The 15,826-nt window shown below is 52.8% G+C and overlaps 1 protein-coding gene across 5 annotated transcripts in view; it reads left to right on the forward strand.

The window, feature by feature from the left end:
* Positions 1–15,826, forward strand: part of ANKRD11 (ankyrin repeat domain 11) — a 120,320-nt gene that overhangs the window by 47,338 nt on the left and 57,156 nt on the right. For 4 of the 5 annotated variants that reach the window (XM_043437585.1, XM_043437583.1, XM_043437586.1 and 1 more), the window contains exon 2: positions 4,340–4,421. The exons of the other annotated variant lie outside the window; for it this stretch is intronic. The gene's annotated coding sequence lies outside the window, so the exon portion shown is untranslated. The remainder of the gene's footprint in view (positions 1–4,339; positions 4,422–15,826) is intronic. 5 annotated transcript variants of the gene reach the window in all.

Here is a 15,826-nt window from a genome sequence, read left to right on the forward strand (position 1 = left end):
GTGCAGAAGAATTGATGCTTTTGAACTGTGGTATTGGAGAAGACTCTTGAGAGTCCCTTGGACTGCAAGGAGATCCAACCAGTCCATCCTAAAGGAAATCAGTCCTGGGTGTTCATTGTGAGGGACTGATGTTGAAGCTGAAACTCCAATGCTTTGGCCACCTGATGCGGAGAGCTGACTCATTTGAAAAGACCCTGATGCTGGGAAGGATTGAGGGCAGGAGGAGAAGGGGACGACAGAGGATGAGACGGTTGGATGGCATCACTGACACAATGGACATGGGTTTGGGTGGACTCCGGGAGTTGGTGATGGACAGGGAGACCTGGTGTACTACAGTTCATGGGGTTGCAAAGAGTCGGACACGACTGAGCGACTGAACTGAATTGAAATACAAGGGCATGTCTTCTGAGCAACCTGTTGTTTCTTCTGAGCCACTTGTTTCCACCTGGAGCGTGGAAAATCCTGGGTGGTGGTGGGGTCTTAAATTCCTGGTGGGAGCTGGAGACTTGGAGGCCAGTGTCCTGTCTGTGTCATTGGCCCGGTTTCTGTGGTTAAAGAAGAGTACATCTGTGTGTTAATGCAGTTGTTTCCTCACCCAGTCTCGGCAGGCTGAGGGAGTACTTCCAGTCTGAACACTTAATCTGGCTTGAATGGGGCTGGTGAACACACCTTGCTTTGCATTCAGTAATCGTCTGGTTTGAAAGCTTTGTGGTGGTAGCGAGGTGGAGGAGGAAAGCAGTGTGCAGGTGGGTACAGCGAGAGCTGTCGCAATGCTCTTGGAGTTGGTGAGTCTGGAAAGTAGACCATGGACACTTTGTTTCTGGACATGTGCTGACTTGGAGGTGAGGCAGTGCCCGGTGCTCTGGGAGACGGCATGCTGGGCCTGTGACCTCGAGAGCTGCTCAGGACCCTGCCGGGCACCACCGCTTGGCTGGGCTAGAGGGACGCACTGGCTGGGGAGGGCATCTTACTTACTGTGTTTTTACCTCTGATGAATTTTGTCCATTAACCACATGTATTTGGGGTGAATTTTTACCTGGGTCAAAGGGTGATTGAAAGCTGGGTGGATTGGAAGGGCACAGATGCTCAGAGGTCTGGAGCTGGGCACTTGACTGTGACCTTGGGAAGTAGCCTCCTTTCCACACCTGCTCACGCAGGGGGGTCAGTTGTGTTCTCGTGCTCCGAGGCCAACGCTGGGCCTCCTGCTGTGTGCCTGCTAGTGACCAGGGCGCAGTGTGCAGCTTCGGAGTGGAGCATAATAGTTGTCCTCCAGCATGATGGCGACCTGACGGAGAACCAGAGAGCGGGCCTGGAGAACAGCCTCAGGACACAGGAGCGGAGGGGAGGCGTCTCCTGTGAGGGAAATGGCGTGTCTTCCAGAAACTGGAAGCAGTCTGGAGTTGCCGGGGTGCCTGTGTCCCTGGGGCGCTCACCTTTAGTGGGGTGCCTGCAGTGAGAACCCACTCTCCCAGCAGCAAAGTGGGAACTTCTTTGCTCTCTCTGTGTGTGTACGTGTGTGCATGTACATGTGTGCACATAATGCATGTGCGTCGTCAGGGTGGCGTCTGAAGTTTGGACTCGAATCCACCCCTTGTGAGCCCAGTGACTCTTGTGGGCGGAGTGGGGTGTGTAGGGGTAAACCAGACACGGCGCTTCCCCTTCTCAGCAGCCTGGTGGGGGTTGTGATGACATGGGTGGGGAAGCCCTGGGACTGCTGAGTCAGGAGTCTGGCCGGGTGGTGGGGGCTGAGAGAGCAGAGGTTTGGAGCTAGATGACTCCAGGCTTCCGTGTGTGTTTTCGTTGTGAGCTGGGCACAGCAGGTTTGGACTTGGAGGATCTTCTAGAACCAGGGCAGGAAATACAGTCATAATCACGTTGGGGCTCATCTGTGCACGTGTGTGGTATGGCATGTCTCTGGTGTGGTGAGCTTTGTGAGTTTAGTGGGGAGCTCTGAGCTGGAGATCGGGAATGGGGGTCTACCAGCAGGGCTGGTCCGATTGCCCCTGGAGGGTCTGCAGGAGCAGGAGCCCTGAGAGCAGAGAGGTGCAGTGGGCTGTGGTTCTGGACACAAGTGAAGTGTTACGGCCGCAGCCCTGGCTCCTGAGATGCTGTGTCTCTAGGGCCGGGTGCCACTGCCCTCCCTGTGGAGAGTGGGGTGCTGCCTGGGAATTCTGAGTTCGCTGAGAGCTAGACACTGGTAGTCTGTTTCCTGACTTAGACCCCCAGGAAAGCTGTCTCCTGTCTCGTTGGTCAGGGTCTCCAGTGTGTCTGTGATGTCTGAGTGACCATGCTCCGTGTGTGGCTTGTTGTGTTTCCGGAAGGGGCATGGGTTAGCACCCTAGGCCCAGGAAGTGCCCAGGATGGCAGAGGGTGGTATGGACCGGGTGACAGTGTGCTGGTTTCAGAGACTGAAGAGTAGTTGTTGTTATTTGGTGTATTCTAGGTGTCTGCTTCATCATAAACGCTATGTTGTTCTGTTACCATCTTTATAGGAAAATCGAGAAGCTTAGTGAGCAGCTTGTGCTTTTCAAGAAAACCAAGGTGTGGTTGGAAGCTGCTTTTCTAGTGCTTGTGGTTAACGTCAGCTTCAGAAATTCTGTGCCAGCAACAGAAGGACAAAAAAGTCCTGACCCAGCTGTGCACACACACGTGTAGCTCGTGTGCAGACCTTGGAAGTCTGCTGTCCACAAGCGCTTGTCCCGCCAGCCGTGCCTGGTTCCTGTCTGCGCGTCCCATCCTGACCCGGCACCACTGGTGTGTTTGGAGACGGGAGGTGCTTGCTGGGGTTGTAAACCCCCACGGCATTGTGGAGACCAGGTCTGTGTGACCTGAGACCGCACAACTCTCCTGGGGAGCAGTGTTGCTGTGACCCTGCAGCGTCACCTCCCCTTCTCACCGGCAGCGTTGCTTGTTCATATGGCCAGGCCACAGTGTCCATTGATTTGATTTCTGGCATAGGTCTTTGGAGAGGCTTCTCAATAAAATCTGGGTTTTTTTTTAATAGTGTTTTTGGAAGATCACATGTGGTGCCGTTTGCTTTTCTTTTGATACTAGACTTTGAGTTTACTTTCAAATAGTTGAAATTGCTGTTTTGATGTAAAAATGTTTGATGAATGAAAAGATGTTGTCTCTGTACCTTTAAACTCCTAGTTTTGAATGAATACGTGATAAATCAAATGTATTATTTCATGTACCTAAATTTTTTATTATTATTTTATTTTTGGCTTTGCTGGGTCTTTGTTGCAGTGTGGGGGCTTCCTCTGGTTGTGGTGGGGAGGGGCTGCTCTTCGTTGTGGTGTACAGGCTTCTCGTTGCAGTGGCTTCTCATTGCAGAGCATCTGCTCTCGAGCGGGCAGGCTTCAGTAGTGGGGGTACATGGCTTGCTTGCCCCTCGGCTTGTGAAATCATCCCAGACCAGGGGCCAAACCCGTGCACCCTGCACTGGCAGGCAGATAGCCACTGAACTGCCAGGGAAGTCCCAAGTTTCATGTGTTTTTGAAAGACCCAGATATATTCAGTATATTCCTCGGAGACATTTTTTCATTCGTTGATAAAATTTTTGAGATTCAATTCTGTTGATATGTGTAGCTGCAGCTTACTTATGAGTAAGGGGGCTGTTTGCCTGTGGCTGGCCTGCCCACGAGGCCCCTCTGTATGATATTTCTTAGTGACATTGTTGACATGTGCTCGTTCTTTTGGGGTCGCCCGGGTCCTCTGGCTTCTCCTGCACTGGACCTAGAGGCACGTCTCTGACCTTAGATCCTGGGAGCTCATTTGGTCTGAATCATGGTCCTTTGCGTTTGCGGGCAGGTCCATGGGTAGATGGAGGGAGGGGCTGGGGAGGGGACAGTGTGGCGGGACTGGCTCATGTGAGGGGCAGGCGAGGCTGGCGTGCGGGTTTTGTCAGCAAAGGGTGAGTTCAGATTTTACTCTTGAGTGTGACAGTGAGTCTGTAGAAGCTACAAAATCTGTAACTCTGGCAAAGGCTTACTGTCAAATAGGAGAACATGTGCAGATGACCCTGCGAGGGCCCCAGGCCTCAGGCATCTGCTCTGGGGAGAATGACGCCCATTCCCGTGTTCTCTCCTTAACTGGCCTTTCTGGGCACTGCTGTCCAGGAGCGGAGTCCAGACAGAGGTGTCTGCTTGGGGTGCCCTCCCTGAGTCCCGGGCGTGAGCGCCTCTCCCATACAGCCAGGCACCCTAAAACCTTGGAGTTGTCAGAGAGACCAAAGTGAAGGAAGGGCCATGGTGTGGTCCACACAGAGAGGGGCGACATTATGAAAAGAACTGAGGGGTAATTAGTATTTATAGGCGCTCACTGGATTCTGTTGTTTCAGAAACTCCTCACCGCTGCTCTGGGACACGCCTCTGTTGGATTTAATTCACAGTCAGCAACCACAGCTTTCAGCGATGGACTCGGTAAGGATTTTATTGCACCAGCTCTCTCTCAACAGTTTGTATTGTTTTCATTGGTTTGTAAAAAGAAGTATTAAAGTCATTCTTATGTCTTCCTGCTGGTTTTCTTGGGCTTGCTAGTTTTGTCTCAGTGTCTGGGTTTTGTCTTGGATTTCAGGGAGACAAGGGGCTGTAGGGTGGTGGTGAACCCTGTGGGTCAGTAGGTAGCTTCCCTGGTGTCCCAGGGAGAGGAGGCCTGTGGACACATGAAGACACTGGGCAGCCTGGTCTGTGCAGAAAGTTGACTTCTTACCAACTTTTTGTCTTAGTGGCTCTGTCCTCAGGTGACCTGGAGCCCGCAGACCCGCTTGCTGTCCTGTCTGGTGCTCTGGGCCTGTCGCGCTTGTACCACCTGGGTGCTGTCACCCCTCCGCTGGGGAAGCGGGGTGGCCCATGCTGCCCTGTGTCCAGTGTGTGGGCCAGCTAGTAGGCACACGTGAATTTCCTCAGGTTTGAGGCCCGTGTGTGGTTGGTGGGTGTGGGGTGGGCTCTTGGCCGGGTTGCCTTGAGCTTGCCTTCTCCTGGGAGTCCTGGTGCAGCCTCAGCCTGACTGGACACTCGTGCTCTAGGACAGAGTCCTCCTCCCTTAGGGGACATGTCCCAGGGGCAGTTGCTTGTGTCTTCTGATCTGTGGATTGATAACAGTTGGAAAGAAAACTGTTGGCTCCTTTCAGTGTTTCACACCTTGGCCAGGTATTAGGGTTTTAAAGCCAACAGCCCCAGAGTGTATTCTCTGCGTTTTGTGCTGTTTCCGACAGACAGGGAAGAAGCCTTTCCTGCTGCTCAACCCCACGGACCCAACCCTGTCTCAGCCGTCCTGTGTGCGGCCACTTTGAGATGCACCTGGCCGGCCTCCCTGATGACGGAAGTGTTTCCTTGGAAACGGGGTTGAGTGTGATGGAGAACTCTTAGTCTGCAGGGTGGTCTGGGGTGGGAGAGCAGCCAGCAGTAGGTGGTGCAGGGTGGGGGTATGGTGGGCTTTGTTGTACCCGGGAGGCCCCCAGGGCGATCTTCCAGGAAGAGCCCATGCCTTCAGCTGTCTTGGACCTCAGGGCAGCCACTGAGAGCCTCTGCCCCGGGGTGGGGGGCGGGCAGAGGGGAGCTAGGCCGACCCACACCTGCATGCTTGAGCTTGGCCTTTGTTTGGAGACTGGAAGCTGGCCTTAATTTATGACAAGAAAAAACAAGATGCTGCCTAAATGAGGTAATTAGTAAGCATTTGGTGATCCTTGATGAAAAGAAAACAATTTACCAGCCAGGCTGCTGACAGGTTCCGGGGCTGGCCTGATGGTTCTGGTGGATTGGGCGTGTTCCTGTTTGGAATGTTGTCTGAGATGGAAGGGTTGGCATTTTGACAGTGAATCACAGGTAATCCCGGGTATCTAATGCTGTTGATCACTTTTATGAACCATAAATATTCAGTCGATACTGATTACACTGATTATAATTGTCTTCAGAAATCCACTGTTTGGATGGGATAGAGATAAAGGTGTGACTGTGGGTATGAACAGTGGAAGGGTCTACATTCCATGACCTTTCCTGGCATCCAAAGGCACAAGTTTTAAAAACACAATAATTTTGCAGGCTTTGTAATGCTTTTTCGTTGTTATTCATATTATCCATTATTCTTAATTTTCATTCTGATCACATAAGGTGGAATATGAACCACAGAGGTCCCGTCTGAGGTCACCTTTTCCAACAGAAGTGGGCTTGTTAAAGACCCTATGTGTTTCCATCTGTGCTTGTCTCCCTCCTGGGCATCCTTTAGGGCCCAGTTTGGATAGACTCTGGGCTGGTCTGGAATGACTGTGGCTCTGGGGTCCATAATGGGCTGATTGGATTTGCAAGTTTTTTTTTTTTTTTGATCACAAGTTTTGAAGGTTATACTGTGTTACAGTTGCTGACCCTGCTGCTACCTGAGGAGCGTTCGGCTGCTGGTGGCTGTGGCCCCTCACATCACAGCACGCACGATGTGCCTGGGCTGTAGGGCGGTGGTGGGTGGATTTGCAGTTGGTGAGAAGCTCATAGATCCTTTGCTAATAATACATTTGCCTGTTTAACAGAGATATTTGTCAGGATTTAAAAATAGGTAACGAAGCGCACTTTTGCTTCTTTCTCAAAGAAATATGCATAGCTAATTATACCAGTAAAACTTCTGTATTCTAGATTTTTGAGTATAATAACTTTTTATTGTAATTTTAGAGTTCTGGCTGCTCTAGGTTCTCTTAAAATACATACAAAGTATGGAATATTAGATGTCATTTAAATTAGGTTTCATTAAATGTGTGCTTTTTGTTCATATAAAAATTGGCCATTGTGTTTACATGCTTTCCCAGAAAAGTTCTCACTCTTGCCCACCACAGGTCTTGGTGGTCAGTAGAACATCAGTTTTCTTACGCCAAGACGTTTGAGGTGCTGGGGAAACTTGTGTGGCCAAGGAGAGGGTTTGGGAAGCTGGTAGGTCAGAGACAGGGCGTCTGGGCCCAGCTTGCACCCCAGTTCCTCCGGGTGTTTCTGGCTGCAGCGGCCTCAGGGCTCTGGTTCCGCAGCTGTGCTGGGCAGGAAGGGGCTGAAAGGGCTTGTGGGCTGTTAGTAGTGGCTCATTTGTTGCTTATGATATTGCAGTCATTTTCCTTCCATTGTTAGCAACAGGGATTCTCATGGAGCCAGTGTTCATTGTATTTATTTATATTTATTTGAGTGTACTGTGCCCCTTGTGGAATCTGAGTTCCCCGACCAGGGCTTGAACCCGGGCTTCGGCAGCGAGAGTGTGGAGTCCTGACCACCAGGAACTCCCTATTTTATTTTTTGATGCCATCAGCTCATAAAAGCTGGCTAAAGGGATTTCCTCCAAGTGTTATGTTGGAGGGTGAAGAGATGGCCTGCGTCTGCCTCAGAGCAGAGCTGCACAGCTTCTCTGGAACCCGAGCTGAACTTGCCTGTGGGACCAGCATGGAGTCCCGCCTCCTTCCTGCCGCCCCTCAGGACCGGGCGCCGTGAGGCTGCCTGTGTTTCTGAGGTCAGTGTTTCTGAGGCCGTTCCTGAGCCCACTGGACCTGGACGGGAGGAGGAGGTGGGGTAAGGTGGTGGAGGTGCTGTGGGCTGGTGGGCCGTCTGGGGGCTGACCAGGGCAGAGGTGGGGAGGTGCCTTTGTGGCTGGACCGTGTTCACTCTAGAAGAGATACCTTTTTTAAAAAACTAATTTTTGTTGGTGTCTAGTGTACGTACAATGTGTGTTAGTTTCTGCTGTACGGCAAAGTGGCTCAGTTACACATACCATGTCTCTACTCTTCTTTAGATTCTGTTTCCACATAGGTCATCACAGAGTGCTGATGGAGTTCCCTAGAGTTATCAGTTCTATACATAGTAGTGCTTATGTGTCATAGAATTGGTACTTTGATCGTCACTTGTGTTGTTTAGTCGCTCAGTTGAACTATCTCTTTGTGACCCTTTGGGCTGTAGCCCACCAGGCTCCTCTGTTCATGGGATTCTCCAGGCAAGAATACTGGAGTGGGTTGCCATTCCCTTCTCCAGAGGATCTTCCTGACTCAGGGATCGAATCCATGTCTCCTGCCTTGGCAGGCAGATTCTGTATCACTGAGCCACCAGGGAAGCCAGACATTTGTGTTGCTCCTGGGGAATAGGGATTTGGGTATTCTTAGCGTCAAGAAAAGGAATGGTGGTGAGGCTCTAGGTTTGCTGTGTTCTGAGGGTGAGGATGCCGTGTTTGATCCGCAGAGTCGCCTGCTGGGGGTGCTGCAGGTGGACTGAGGGCTGACCAGGAGGTGAGGAAGGGAAGCAGAGCAGAGCCAACAGCAGTGCGGGACCGTGGCCGAGGGCAGCGTGGGCCCCCAGGTTGCCATCAGGCAGGCGGGGCAGGCGGTGCTCGTGCGCCTGCTGTCTCAGCGCCTGCCTGCTCCCTGCTTCTGTCCAGGCAGAGGCCCTGGGGCGGGGCCGGAGTGCCGGGAGGAAGGAGGGGGTGGGAACCAGCTCTTGGGAAGTCATGTGGCACTTACTGCCTCGGACTCTGTGGACCTTTTGTGAACGGGTGGTTTGTTTATCAGAAGTAAACCCGGAGCCCTTGAGCACCTTGGAGGGTCCCGGCTGTCTGGGTGGGTGGGGTCTCGTGGGCAGTGCGTCTGCATGTGGGTCCCAGCCGACGGTACACTCCCAGCCTCCTCCAGGAACCTTCTCCTTGTCCGTTTTCTCCATCTCCTAGTTAGGGTCAGCCTGGGTTTAAAATTTGTTCTTGTTAATTTTTTGAACAAGGATTTTTTTACTTTTTAAATTTTCTGTTCTTTTGAAAAGTTTAGTGTCTAGCTTACCTCCCCTGCGCCTGGCACCCCTATGTGTTTTCGTCTTGGCCTCGGGCAGCGCGGCGGACGTAGGGAGGAGCCGCAGGAAGCCTGGGCTGCAGAAGCAGGACGGTGGGTCCCTGCGTGTGTGTGTGTGTGTGTGTGTGTGTGTGTCCCTGCCCGTGTGTGTGTGTGTGTGGGGTCCCCTGCCCCTGTGTGTGTGTGTGTCCCTGCCCGTGTGTGTGTGTGTGTGTGTGGGGTCCCTGCCCGTGTGTGTGTGTGTCCCTGCCCGTGTGTGTGTGGGGTCCCTGCCCGTGTGTGTGTCCCTGCCCGTGTGTGTGTATGTGGGGTCCCTGCCCGTGTGTGTGTGTGTCCCTGCCCGTGTGTGTGTGGGGGGTCCCTGCCTGTGTGTGTGTGTGTTCCTGCCCGTGTGTGTGTCCCTGTCCGTGTGTGTGTGTGTGTGTGTGGTCCCTGCCTGTGTGTGTGTGTGTGTGTGTGTCCCTGCCCTGCCTGCCTGTGTGTGTGTTGGGGGGGGTCCCTGCCTGTGTGTGTGTGTGTCCCTGCCTGTGTGTGTGGGTCCCTGCCCGTGTGTGTGTGTGTGTGTGTGTGGTCCCTGCCTGTGTGTGTGTGTGGGGGGGTGGTCCCTGCCCATGTGTGTGTGTGGGGGGTCCCTGCCTCTGTGTGTGTGTGTGGTCCCTGCCCGTGTGTGTGTGTGGGGGGGGTCCCTGCCTGTGTGTGTGTGTGTGTCCCTGCCCGTGTGTGTGTGTCGGGGGGGCTTCTCTGGCACAGTGTGTGTGAGTTGGGTGCTGGAGCCTGTGGAGTCAGCTCTGCTGCAGCCCAGCCTCACAGCTAGCATGTCAGATGCTGTCTTGGCTTGAGGCCCGTGGCATGGATGGGTCAGGGGAAGAACAGAGGGTTAGGGTTAGGGTTTGCAGCCCTGCCTGGGTGGGGGTGGGGGCACAGCTGGAGAAACCCTGTTGTGGGTATTTTTTATGGGAAAAGCTATGATCAGCTGTGTAAGCTCCTCTAATCTCCTTTAGCTAATGCCTCATTTTTTTTTTTAGAAGAAAAAAATCCCTTTTCTTTGTGTTTGAGTCTCCACAGGACATCTCCCTGGCATCCTCCATCTGGTGACAGCTGTTCTTCCAGGTCTCGGGGGGGGTCTCCATCTCCCGTGGCTCATGTGGGAGGGGTCCCACTCTTCCAGGAGCCCCAGAGGGCTGTGAGCAGCACCGACTGTCCAGACACCTTCACTTCTGTATTTCTTCCCCATTCCCCACGTTTTTATCATAAGGCTCTAGGCCTCAAAGGTGTTGAATAGTAGGGTTTTCAAGGTTCCGTAGCTACCAGCAGCAAACTGAGTGCGTCCTGGAGTCCTTGTTACACTGAGGAGAGAGGTCACTCTGCAGGGGTCTGCCTTGAGGGGAGGGGCAGGGACTGAGTGCAGGGGCCCCTCTCACACCTGTGCCACGGTGGAGCCCCAGTGCGTGTGGAGGGAGCGGGTGTGGGTCTGGTGGCTGTGTGGTGTATCTGTGGTGGGGGATATGTGGTGGTGGGGTGCTCTGTGTGTGTGTATGTATGTGGGTGTGGGCTTGTGGTGTGTATATTGTGTATCTGGTGAGGGACATGTGTGGTGCTGTGTATGTGGGTTTGTGGTGGCTGTGTGGTGTATGTGGTGGTGGGGTGCTGTGTGTGTGTGTATGTATGGGTGAAGGTCTATGGTGGTGGGGTGCTGTGTGTGTATATGTATGTGGGTTTGTGGGGTGTCTGGTGGGGTGCTCTGTGTGTGTGTGTGGTGGGTGTGTGGCTTATCTGTGGTGGGGGGTATAGTGGTGGGGTGCTGTGTGTGGGTGTGTGTTTGTGGTGGGTGTGTGGCATATCCGTGGTGGGGGGTATGTCGTGGTGGGGTGCCCTCTGTGTGTGTGTGTGGGTTTGTGGTATGTGTGTGGGGTGTCTGGGGTGGGGTGGGTGCTCTGTGTGTGTGGTTGGGGGTATTGTGGGGGGGTGCTGTGTGTGCGTTTGTGGCGGGTGTGTGGCATATCTGTGGTGGGGGGTGCTGTGTGTGTGTGTGGTGGGGGTGGCATCTCGGGCCGTCACGCAGTGCTCAGTGCAGGGTGGAGCCTGGGCGCAGGGCAGACAGACCAGGTTCCCGCGCCAGGCTGACGGCAGAGCTGCTTTTCTAGAGGCCCTGTGCCTGCCATCATGGTCTGTTTCTTGTCCGGGGAAGAAGCTGCTGTTCTGTTCACTCTGAGCATTTCACTCTTTGTCCTGAGGCTTAACTGAACTTTGCTTCATGTCCCCAGGACAGTGGCCTCAAAGGAGTCCGCAGCATCTGCAGCCCCCTAAGAGGGTGGCAGGTGGAGACCGCCCAGCTGTCGGCCCCTGGGGGTTCGTGGCTGCCTGTGTGGAAGCGGTCAGCGCCCGGGGGGCCCTGCTGGGGTGGCTGGGAAAGGACAGCCGTGATCCCACACTGCTGCCGGTGTCCTCGTTCTTGACCTGATCATTTGTCAGCTTGGCCAAAGGTGGAGTCGTATACCCTGTCTGCCCTCCCACAGCAGAGGGGCCCCTTGAGCCTGAGGAGGGCAGAGCCTGGGCACTGGGTGGGGAGGAGGTGAGATGGGAGGCTGGGCTGGCAGCGGGGGCCCGGCCCAGCCTGTCAGGCTACCTCTCTTACCGAAGCCCAGCGCTCTGTTACTCTGTTTTAGGCTCACAACAGAATCAAACAGCAAGGTGCGGAGATTTCCCATACACACTCAGTGCCCACTTACTCACCCCAGAGGAGGGATTGGTCTGTGTATTTATTTATTAAAATCTTATTTATTTTTGGCTGCACTGTGTATTCGCTGCTGCTCGGGCTTTCTCTGGTTGCGGCAGGAGGAGAGTCCTCTCTAGCTGCGGTGTGCGGAGCCCAGCCTCTGCAGTGCAAGCTCAGTCGGTGTGGGCATGGGCTCAGTCGCCCTGTGGCGTGTGGGATCTTCCTGGCTGTGCCCCTCGCGTTGGCAGGCGGATTCCTATCCTCCGTGCCACCAGGCGCCTGTGGTTGATAACGATGCTGCCCAGACTCGGTGTCCCCAGGTCCACAGGCTGCGTCCAGCCTCCCTCTGGGTGCTGGCGGCTCCGTGTGTGCTGCGGCGTCTCCCCCCGCAGGAGCGCTCCTGTCTCCCCCCACCTCCCCTGTCTGCACTCTTGCCTTCTCCAGAACATCCTGTGGTCAGGCTCATACTGCCTTCTCAGGTTGGCTCCTACCACTTAGTAATGTGCATTTAAGGGGCCTCCATGTCCTTTCAAGGCTTGATAGCTCATTTTTCTTTTTCTTTTTTAGTGCTGAATAATAGCCCACCATCTGGATGTCCCACAGTTTGTTTATCCGTTCACCTGCTGAAGGGCATCTTGGATCACTTTATTGTCTCTCTGGTCTTCTCGAATGGGAAGTAGACAGTAAACAAAGCCCGCTGCTGACCTCTGAACTCAGTTCTGACCTCTCTGAACTGCTTGGAAAAGGGGGCGTTGCCACCTGGACACTTGTGCTATGTTGTCCTCCATTTCCGAGAGCCCTGGACTGTACGGGATGTTGCTCCAGAACACTGCAGCCCTCCGTCCAGGGGACTCCTGAGATGCCTCTTGGGGAAGCCATCCCCCCAACAGTGCGAAGCCGGTGATGGGTGACAGGGAGAAGGATGACCTTGGGCCCTGGTCTCCAGGGGTCTGAGGGCACGCACCCCAGTCCACAGGTGGTGCAGGGCCCTCACTGGGCCCAAGGGAGCCTGTGTGCCTGTCCTGTCAGTGTGCTTTGGGCCACACCACTTAACTTTCCTTTCAGAGACTAGACCAGCAGTATTTAGCCTGGGCTTAAACATGTAGAGTCATGAGGTCTGTAGCCATTTGTGTGCCGCCAGAGTCTCCAGACTCGACCCACACTGCGTTTTCAAGAGTGGGCTCTGCTCCCAGACTCAGCAGTGAGGTTGATGCTTGGGGCCTGAGCCCTGTTCTGAAGCAGGTCTGCCCAGTGGTTCGGGACCGTCCATCCACCCCTGTTCCGCAGCTTCACTTTAAGGCCTTCAACCCATCTGTAAACGATGAGATTCTGAACCCTTTCATCCTGACCCTCAGAGTACCGAGTGCCGGGTCTGCACAGGGGTGCTGTTCAGTCTGCTGAGCAGGAAGCATGCAGGCCCGGTCCTGCCTGCCCGGGGCACAGGGCCCTCCCTCGTGTCCGGGGAGGAGAACCAACAGACAGGCCTGCTTCCCTGCTCCAGTCGCCTCTGTCCACACGGCCCTGGGCACCAGCTACCACCAGGGAGACAGAAAGCCGGTGCTTCCTGGAGAGAAGTGCTCAGATTTTGTGTATGTTCATCTTTTACCTCTTCTCACACACATGTATTAGGGTAACATTGTTGGTGCAGTCTTGGGAGGGTCTGTGAAGGAATGGAGCCTGGAGTAGGCATCTTTCCTGCCCACCTGTGTTCCTGGACCCTGTCGTTTTGGGAACTCTTCATCTTGGGAGCACCGCGGGGCCCAAATGACTCCTGTCCGTGTAGGGACATCTATCAATTAAAACGCTCATTTACTCATTTTGTTTAAAAGGAGTAATAAACCCATTGCACATTACTCTAAATAGCACAGCTTTACTCAAGAACTGCTGTATTTTCCAAAATGAAAAACTGCCATATGTTCTTTTGATTAAAGTATACCAGAAAAAATGTAGTTGGAATAGGAAAGAATATTTGAATCGCTTTTTTGAGGGCCACACCCTGTAGCTTGCAGAATCTTTGTTCCCTGACCAGGGATTGAACCCAGGCCCTTGGTAGGCCTGGGGCTTCCCAGGTGGCACTAGTGGTAAAGAACCTGCCTGCCCGTGCAGGAGACATAAGAGACAAGGGTTCGATCCCTGAGTTGGGAAGACCCCTTGGAGGAGGGAATGGCAACCCACTCCAGTATCCTTGCTTGGAGAATTCCATGGACAGAGGAGCCTGGTAGGCTACAGTCTGTAGGGTTGTACAGAGTCAGACACGACTGAAGTGACTTGGCATGCACAGGCATGGCAGTGAAAGCACCAAGTTCTAACCACTGGATCACCAGTGAATTCCCTGTAATGGCTTTCTGGTATAGTTTTGGAGGTGTTGTTTGATATGATACTGAAACCTAACGAATGGCCATGTGGTGAAGGTCAGAGGAAGTGCAGGGTCCTACTCTGGGTCCCAGTTAGTTCTTCTCAGCTGTGTTTGACCCTTTGGTCTTCTTTGCACTGTAACCAGACCTTTTACCTGTTTTGAGTTCTGCAGCAGTGCCCATGGGCAGTTGGTCAGCTGTGGTGTACTCAGTACTTTCCATCTCTCAGATGCTAACGTATTTTGTTTTGCTGCTTTTGTTTTTCTTGTTAGCTCTCTCATCAGAGGAGCCTTTAAGCCACCAGAAGCTGTCTGTTCATAGAGTTTTCCAAAATTCTGATATTTGATCAAATACTTGAATTTTAGCATTGGCAAAAAGTAGGTCAGGGAATTCCCGGTGGTTAGGACCCTGAGCTTCTGATACCGGGGGCCTGGGTTCAGTCCCAGTGTGGGGAAATAAGATCTCTCAAGCTGTGCGGCCAAAAATAAAAACTAAAATTAAAACAAAAGTTCAGGTGTTTTCCTGGAAGTGGCAGTCTCATTTTGTTCATTTTCTAGAAGCAGTCTGCCAAATTCCTGTGTCTCTAGAGCCTGCCTGTCAGTCATTCTTCCATATAAAAATGGTTTTCCCTGAAAAAACGCTTTTGCTGGAGGCAACTGTTATTGGTACATAGAATAAATGTTTCATGTGCATTTCATATTTTGTCACATAGAATATGAAAACGACAAGTGTGGAAAGGCCTGGTATTTAATGAAACTAACAGTTACTACTTCATCATGGAGGTTCTCAGGCATATTGGACCATCACCTTTGCATCATGAGTGAAAATATCACCCCAGCCAAAGAGGCAGTGTTGCTATGAAAAAAGTTTCCAAAAGCGGGTTGCCAGAATTCCTTAGGGTCCTTGGACCACATTTTATAAACAGCTATACTGAGCTCTTCAGCCTGTGTGAGAAATCGTAGTTGAACAAATCAAGTCAGCTTCCATGCTTGTTGGTCACTCAGAATGTCACAGCCTCGGGAAACTCCCAGAGTGTGCATTGCTTCTCCCCAGTACGCCAGCGCCTGAGTTTGTGTGCGTTTTCAGAGGGCTCCTGATTCGGTGGACCCTTGGTGGTAAGTCCCCTCCTGTAGTTGTCAAGGGGACGTGAACATTGGCCCCCTTCAGAGTAGGTGTCTGCGTGTGTCTCCCGTTTTGGTCTTTTGGTGAGCTCACAGACTCAGGAGCACACATTCTCAGCTGTTGGGTCAGTGCCCTAAGCTGGTTTCCCCTCTTTTTGTGCAGACTGGCAGCAGAAAGGCAGAAGAAAGCAGAATACTAGGCATCCTGTGTGCCTTTGCTCCCAGAGGGCCGGGGTTGGAGGGGGCACGTGGACTCTGCTCCCATGACAGGTTGCTGGGCGCCATCCAGCCCCTCCTCTAGCAGCGCCCGCCCCTTCCTGGGCCTCAGCCAGTTTCCTTGCATAATTCTACCTGCAGAGAAGCTGTCTCCAGACTGGCTGTGCGTCTCACAGCTTTAAACACTGATTCTCTTGGTCCTTTGAACCAGGTAGCTCACACTTGGCTGAATGAAGTTTTGTCTTTTGTGGTTCAGCCTCATCACTTGATCTAAAATTTTGTCTTTATTTTTCCAGATTTTGCAGATCTTTTAAGATGATCTCGATTGTGATGACTCAAAATATATTGGTACACAGTTGCTGGTTTGGAGTTCTGTATGATGTTGTTCAGTCATTAGGTTGTGTCTGTTTGCGACCTCATGGACTGCAGAACGCCTGGCTTTCCTGTCCTCCATTATCTCTTGGAGTTTGCTCAAATTCATGTCCCTTGAGTCAGTGATGCTGACTAACCATCTCATCCTCTGCCGCCCCCTTCTCCTTTTTGCCTTCAATCTTGCCCAGCATCAGGGTCTTTTCTAATGAGGTGGTTCTTCTCATCAGGTGGCCAAAGTATTGGAGCTTCAGCAATA

This window comes from Cervus canadensis, chromosome 18 (genome assembly GCF_019320065.1).
Source record: "Cervus canadensis isolate Bull #8, Minnesota chromosome 18, ASM1932006v1, whole genome shotgun sequence".
NCBI lineage: Eukaryota > Metazoa > Chordata > Mammalia > Artiodactyla > Cervidae > Cervus > Cervus canadensis.